The sequence below is a fragment of the Sminthopsis crassicaudata genome, chromosome 4, assembly GCF_048593235.1.
Source record: "Sminthopsis crassicaudata isolate SCR6 chromosome 4, ASM4859323v1, whole genome shotgun sequence".
Lineage (NCBI taxonomy): Eukaryota > Metazoa > Chordata > Mammalia > Dasyuromorphia > Dasyuridae > Sminthopsis > Sminthopsis crassicaudata.
In genome coordinates, this window is record NC_133620.1 from 444376758 (window position 1) to 444383410 (window position 6653).

At 37.1% G+C, this 6653-nt stretch overlaps 1 long non-coding RNA gene across 1 annotated transcript; it reads left to right on the forward strand.

Moving 5' to 3' along the window:
- Window positions 1-4286: 4286 nt before the first annotated feature.
- Window positions 4287-6309, forward strand: LOC141541439 (uncharacterized). The gene is made up of 2 exons (XR_012481807.1): window positions 4287-4393; window positions 5605-6309. It is a non-coding gene; the product is annotated as an uncharacterized LOC141541439 (long non-coding RNA).
- The last annotated feature ends 344 nt before the right edge of the window (window positions 6310-6653 follow it).

A 6653-nucleotide genomic window follows, 5' to 3' on the forward strand; every position in this document is an offset into this window, starting at 1 on the left:
AGAGAATTACTACTATTGTTGCTGCTGTTGTTTGGCGGGGTGGGGGTGGTGTAAGAGGGCAGAGAATATAATGAATTCTGTTTTGGACTCCTTGATTTTGACATAGAAATCTATGAAAAAAATCTGGCTTAAAATATCCTATTGGTGATGGTCTGGAGATCAGGAGAGAGACCTGATTTAGACTAAATCAATAGATCTGGAAATCTTCTGCATAGATACAATAATCTATGAATCTATGGGAGTTGATGAGATCACCAAGTAACAGATTATAGAAAAGAGAAGAGGACCTAGGACAAAGTCTTAGGAGATATACACAGCTTGTAGGCAGAGCATGGAAGGACATCCAGCAAAGGAAAATGAGAAAGAACAGTAAGTATCCTTGGAGAAGAACCAAGAAAGAACACTATCAATAAAACCCAGAAGGGAAGATAAATACAAGTGAAGAACAAGGTCAACAGTATCTGGAACTATTGAGAGGTCAAGAAGGACTGACTAAAAAGGTCATTAGATTTGACAATTAAAAATTTGTTGGAGACTTTTTTGGACAGAGAAGTTTCAACTGAATGAAGAACCAGATAAAAGAAGGTTCAGAAGAGAATAAAGGGAGAAAAGTTTGAGACAGTAAGTGTAGATAAATTTTTTAAGATGAGAAGCTCAAGAAAGGAAAGAAAGATCTAAAATGATTTCACAAAAGCTTTTGGGTTTTTGTTTTTTAGGGATGATATACTGAGTTTGTTTATAGGCAGTAGGCAAGATATCAATAAAATAAGTGAAGATTGAAGACTAAAGAGGACAGGTGGAGATTGGCGTCAGGGAGGAGGACGATACAGAGAAGGGAAGAAAACAGAGCACTTGTTGAATAGCCTCCATTTTTTGGTGAAATATGCAGAGGTCTTTATCTGAAAGGCAGTAGGAAGGAGGTATCATGAAATTTGAGAAGGAAAGAGGTTAGAAAGAAATAGATACATTGAAAATACATTTTACTTAATTGACTAACAGAATTGAACTGTATAAATAACATTCTAACTGTAATTGCAAGCATGTTTCTGTATTGAATTAAAGTGTTACTCATGCTTTATAATTGAGGAAATGATAAAGGGTCAAGGTTATTTTTCCAGAACCATGTGTCTCAGGAAAGACTGCCTGATTTCTTGGATGGTGGCTGAGGAAGCAGGTTTAGACTGTGTGTTGGTCACAGAGGCTGGTCCCAAGCTCTCCATCCTCTCCATCCTCAGCATCGGATTACTCAGCATCCTCAATATCTGCATCAATATCAGTGTCAGTTGAAATATTATGTCAGCCACTATCATCAACATCATCATTACCTTGGCAGTTCCAAACAAAGATTCCCAGGAATGCTTAGAGCAGTGACTGAATAAATGGGAAATTTCCCAAGTTAATCACTTAGAAACTAATCTCCTTTGCATTTAAAAGATCATTAGTAGGTTAAAAATAAACCTTTGGACTTTACAGTAATACTTCTTATAGTCTATGTGTAGATGGTTGATGAGGTTTGAGTGAGGACATTGGACAGGAAGATGACTGAGTTGATCAGTTAATTAATTAGTAAGCACTTATTAAGTAATATGATCCAGGGATAATGCAAGATGGTGAGGATACAAATGCAAAGAAGAAAACAATCTCTACTCTCAAGGAACTTACATTCTACTGAACACAAACATATAGGCATATTTATGCATTCAGAATAAAACATACAAAACAAATACAAAATAAATATAAGGTAATTAGAGGGAAGGACATTAACATTTGATGGTAATGGTTATAAGACAGGAAAGGCCCCCTGTACAATGTTCTACTCAAGGACATCCTGCAAGAAGAAAGGGATTCTGTGAGGCAATAGCAAAGAACTGCATTCTAGACAAGAAGGATGGTCAGTGTAATGTCACAGAACAGAAAGAAGGCCAATAAAGTACAGTAATAGAAATAAATGACAACCACAGGTTTAGGGTCACAAACTTCTCCCTTTTTCAGTTCTAGCATGTTCTATTAAATACTTACTGGACTGTATGTATTAATAAAATGTAAGATTTCAGGAAATCCCAGAAACTAGAAAATGGAAAATTCTATATTCCATATTCATATCTATTAATTGTCACATCTGCTGAGTGCAAAAACTTCTCTGCTCAAGACAATAAAAAATGACATGAAAATAAAAAATGACATGAAAATAAATAAAAATTTTAAAAAGTTATTGCTTGTTTATTTCTCTATATAGTAGAAAAGAACAGGAAGTAAGCAGGAACAGCATCATTACTTAAATACATGGAATGCTAATGAATAACTGAAGTTATTCAGTAATGAAAAATCAGATCTATTCACTGTTTTGTTTTCTTTTTCTTTTTTTTCACCAAGACTTTGCTTTAGTTAGGAAAACCTGAACAAATGTGGCAGACAGTTGATACCCAAAGAAAATCAGATCAGCCAACTCATGATTATAAGTTCAAGCTACTTGGCCCAGGAGAGTTGCATCATGGATATTGAAAAAACTGACAACTATGAATGATAAGACACTGTCAGTGATATTTGAAAGATCAAGGATAATTGAAGAGGTACCGCATGTCTGGCCAAGAAGAAACTTCTCCAACATTTCAAAATGGGTTAAAAGGTGGAACCTTTAAACTAAAGTCCAGTGAACTGATTTTGATTCCTAGGGAAATTCCCTAAATGGTTTGAGAAAAGGTTGGTTAATGGACATCTGAAAGAGGAAGCAGCAATCATAAAGCACCAGTATAGCTTCATCAAGAATAGGATTACTTTACTATTTTAAGATGGCTAAATATTATAGACATAAGTTATTTGTATTTTAAGCATTTGATACAAATCACTTATTATTCCTCTCAGGATAAAAGGGGGATAAATGTAGAGTAGGCAACAGAAAAATTAGAAGTGCTACAGTCCTTGGAACCATATTATAGATTTTGAAGGGGGAAGGAGGAGGGAATAAACATTTATGTGGTACCTATTATATGCCAGCACTGTACTTACAATTATTATCTCATTTGAAACTCACCCTTTGAGGTAGGTGCTATTTCAGCATTCTCATTTTACCATTGAAGAAACTGAGGCAAACAGATGCTTCCCAGGGTCATATAGCAAGGCTGGATTTGGGACTAAGGTCTTCCTGACTCCAGGCCCAGTGCTCTTTATACCATACCAATAATTTATAGTCCTACTCTTTTCCTAATCAAAAGACATAAGAAGCACATTTAGTTCTAAGTGAAAAACTTTAGGAAGAACATTGATAAGAAGAGCTTTAAATTCATACCACATAGGAATCAATAGAAGGACTTGTTTGGTTTAAAAAAAAAGAAGATAGGTGTCAAGTTATAAAATTGCTGTCACCTGGAAGAGGGACTCAATGTGCTCAATTTGGCCCAGAGAGAAGTCGTCAAAGTAATAGGTGCACATTACAAAGAGGCCAAGTTAATCTGGATCTAAAATAAAAAAGATCTTTCTAACAGAATTATCCAAAAGGTAAATGAGTTTCCTCAAAATAATGGGTACATATTACAAAGAGGTCAAATTAATCTGGATCTTAAAAAAAATCTTACTGACAATCAGTTATCTAAAAGTTAATTGAGTTTCCTTGGAGGGTGAAGGATAATAATTTTCCAAGTCATTGGGTATCCTCCACCAAATACTAGGCAATGACTTGCATGGTAATGGGAGAAAGAAATTTTTCAAGAATGCGATGAACCAGATGGCCACTAAGGTACCTTCTAATTTGAAAATCTATGACTTTATAAATGAATTAGAAATCTTTCTGAAAAGTGTAAGCATAGGAGGATAGCCTAAGTACCTGATGGACCCTTTTTTGTAGATATCACTTAAATATAAACTTAATGACTTATACGTATGAAACAAAGACTAGCCAGATCTGGAGACATTTGGTGAAGTGAGAAGGGGAGAAATTGACACATTCCCTAGAAAAATGTGGTGGGATATACCAGTACCTTTGAAGGTCCAAGAGAGAATGATTTTCTTGGTATCATAGCTTTATGAAAGAAGATAGTAAATTCTAAAAGATATAAACCACTAGGATTTAATACAGATGGGAATGGGAAAGAGTACATCCCTAATTGGAAAAAAAACATTTGGCCATCAAAATAAACATGTAGGCAGACCCTCTTGTTGAATATCTGTATATTTCCTTAGAATGATGATGGTTTGGGATTGAGGAATGTCAAGAATTGCCTAGCACATGGGCAGTTCCTGTTACATTCCTTGGATTGTGAAAGAGCCTTCTCCTCCCATTAGAGCTATCTCATGGCAGCAGTGGAATCTGGGCATCCCTTATAAAAGGTGTCTTTGGCACTGGCTCTTTACACAATCTCCCTCTTCAGGGCCAATCTCTTCAGTGTTTGTGATCAAGGTAAGTGATTCAAAACTCTGTGGGAAGACTTTTGAATAAGGGTTTCCAGGAAAAGAATTGAGAACCTCAAAGTAGGAGAGTTAAAGAGAAGTTGGAACTGAGGAGATGAATAAATTTGGGTAAAGGCAGAGGATGATAGAGGAATCAAAATCATGGTGAGAAATCAAGCAGCACGAGGAAGGAGACTGGTGAGGAATAGAAGTTTGTTATTCTTTGTATTTATTCTAGACTGAACAAGATCAGATCTAGGTCTCTCCAGAAAGCACTAAAGTGCCAGGGGCACACCTGTTTTAATCCAAACAACAGCTAGGTGAGACTAACTAAAATAGAACCAAGGTCCTTCCCAGAATGTCCTTGGGGAAAAAAAAATTTGAGGAACTGTTGACTAGGGTATGACAGATCCCTGAAATCAAGATCATTGGTGTTCCATTAAAATGGGTAATTGACTATGGTGCTCCCCAAGCAGCTCTTAACCTGGAGCCTATGAACTTTTAAATATATATATATTTTGATGACTATGCTTGATTATAATTTGTTTCCTTTGTATTCCTATGTATTTCATTTAATGCATTTAAAAACACTTTGAAAAGAAGCTTCGTAAGATAATCACTTTGACACATGCAAAAAAGATAAAAGTCTGTTGGCTAGACAGGAAATTATGTACATATAAGCTTTATTTGCTAGTTCAATTGGATATAAGTGGAGGTGCAGGGGCCACTTTGGTCTTAAATTATGGTGTTTTAGATCAAAGTATGATTTACCTAGTTTTTTGTGACTTTTTGCATTTATCTGTAGATGTTTGTTCTTCTATTGATAAATACTAAAAGCTAACCCCCCCAAAAAAATGTTGATTTAGAATTTAAGAAAGATAAGATACAAGGACCAAAAAGAGAGAAGGGTCCAATGGTCATAATTTTTCATGAAACTGAGATATGTAAATTCCAAGAGTATTATGGACTAGACCTTATAAGAGAAGGAATCTGAAGCATCGGTCCTCAGAGTGAAATTGGCCTCTGCTTTCTTGGCTCCATGAAGCCTGGGGTGATGTCCCCATAAGTCAGCCCAAACCAAATTGATTTGATAAAAAGCTCTGCAAGTCTCCCTTTTTTGGATACAAGTGGAATCTAGTCACTTGCCCCATCATAATGTTCTTTGATCACAAAAACAAATTATTAATTGAGGTTTGATGTTTCTTCTGCATTATCTTTCAGGTTGAACTTCTGCAGAAATGTCCTGCCAACAAAGCCAGCAGCAATGCCAGGCCCCTAAGTGCCCCCCTAAATGTCCACCAAAGTGCCAGACTCCTAAATGTCCTCCCAAGTGCCCACCAAAGTGTCCCCCCAAGTGTCCTCCCCAGGCTCCATGCCCTCCTCCCACCTCTTCCTGCTGTGGCTCTAGCTCTGGAGGATGCTGCAGCTTGGGTGGATGCTGCGGGTCCAGCTCTGGGGGATGTTGCAGCTCTGGGGGATGCTGCAGCTCTGGAGGATGCTGTGGCTCTGGGGGTGGCTGCTCCCTCTTTTCCCATCACAGGAGATCCCGCAGGAGCAGGCGCCAGAAGAATGACTGTTGTGACAGTGGTAGTGGACGCAGTCAGCAGTCTGGAGGCTGCTGTGGTAGCTCTGGAAGCTCTGGAAGCTCTGGAGGTTGCTGTGGTAGCTCTGGAGGTTGCTGTGGCAGCTCTGGAGGCTGCTGCTGATAATCTGATTCCCTTCACCAATAGAAGCAATTTTATAATGGAATCAAAGCCTGATTTCCTTCCTCTTCCTTGTTTTTCTTCATCTCAAGATGTTCCATGTAATATCTGATCTCCAGAAACCCTTAAGTCCTCTGTGCCTTGGATTTACCTGATTTCAATTCCACTTTTCTCCTTTAGACATTGACTATTTACAACATTAAATCATTTATTTATGACTCTATTTGTCTCGTGAAAATCATCTTTCTCTTTGTATCATCATTGGGCTGCTCTCCTTCCTGATTAGATATCTAGAATTTCAGTTTTGCTTACTTAAAGGACAAATTCATATTTTGAAAACAATGCTGATCTTTTCTATTGTGTGTACACCTCAGTGTAAGAAAAAATCTGTATAATCAATTAGAAAATTTTACAATGGAAGGGACATTCTACAAACATACCCATTTTATAGATTTACAACTCCAGGGACACCAAATGATTTTCTTAAAGTCTCTTATCAAATTAGTGGCCATGTCTTCCTTACTCCTTATCTAGTCTTATTTTCTCAATACCAAACTAATATTTGTA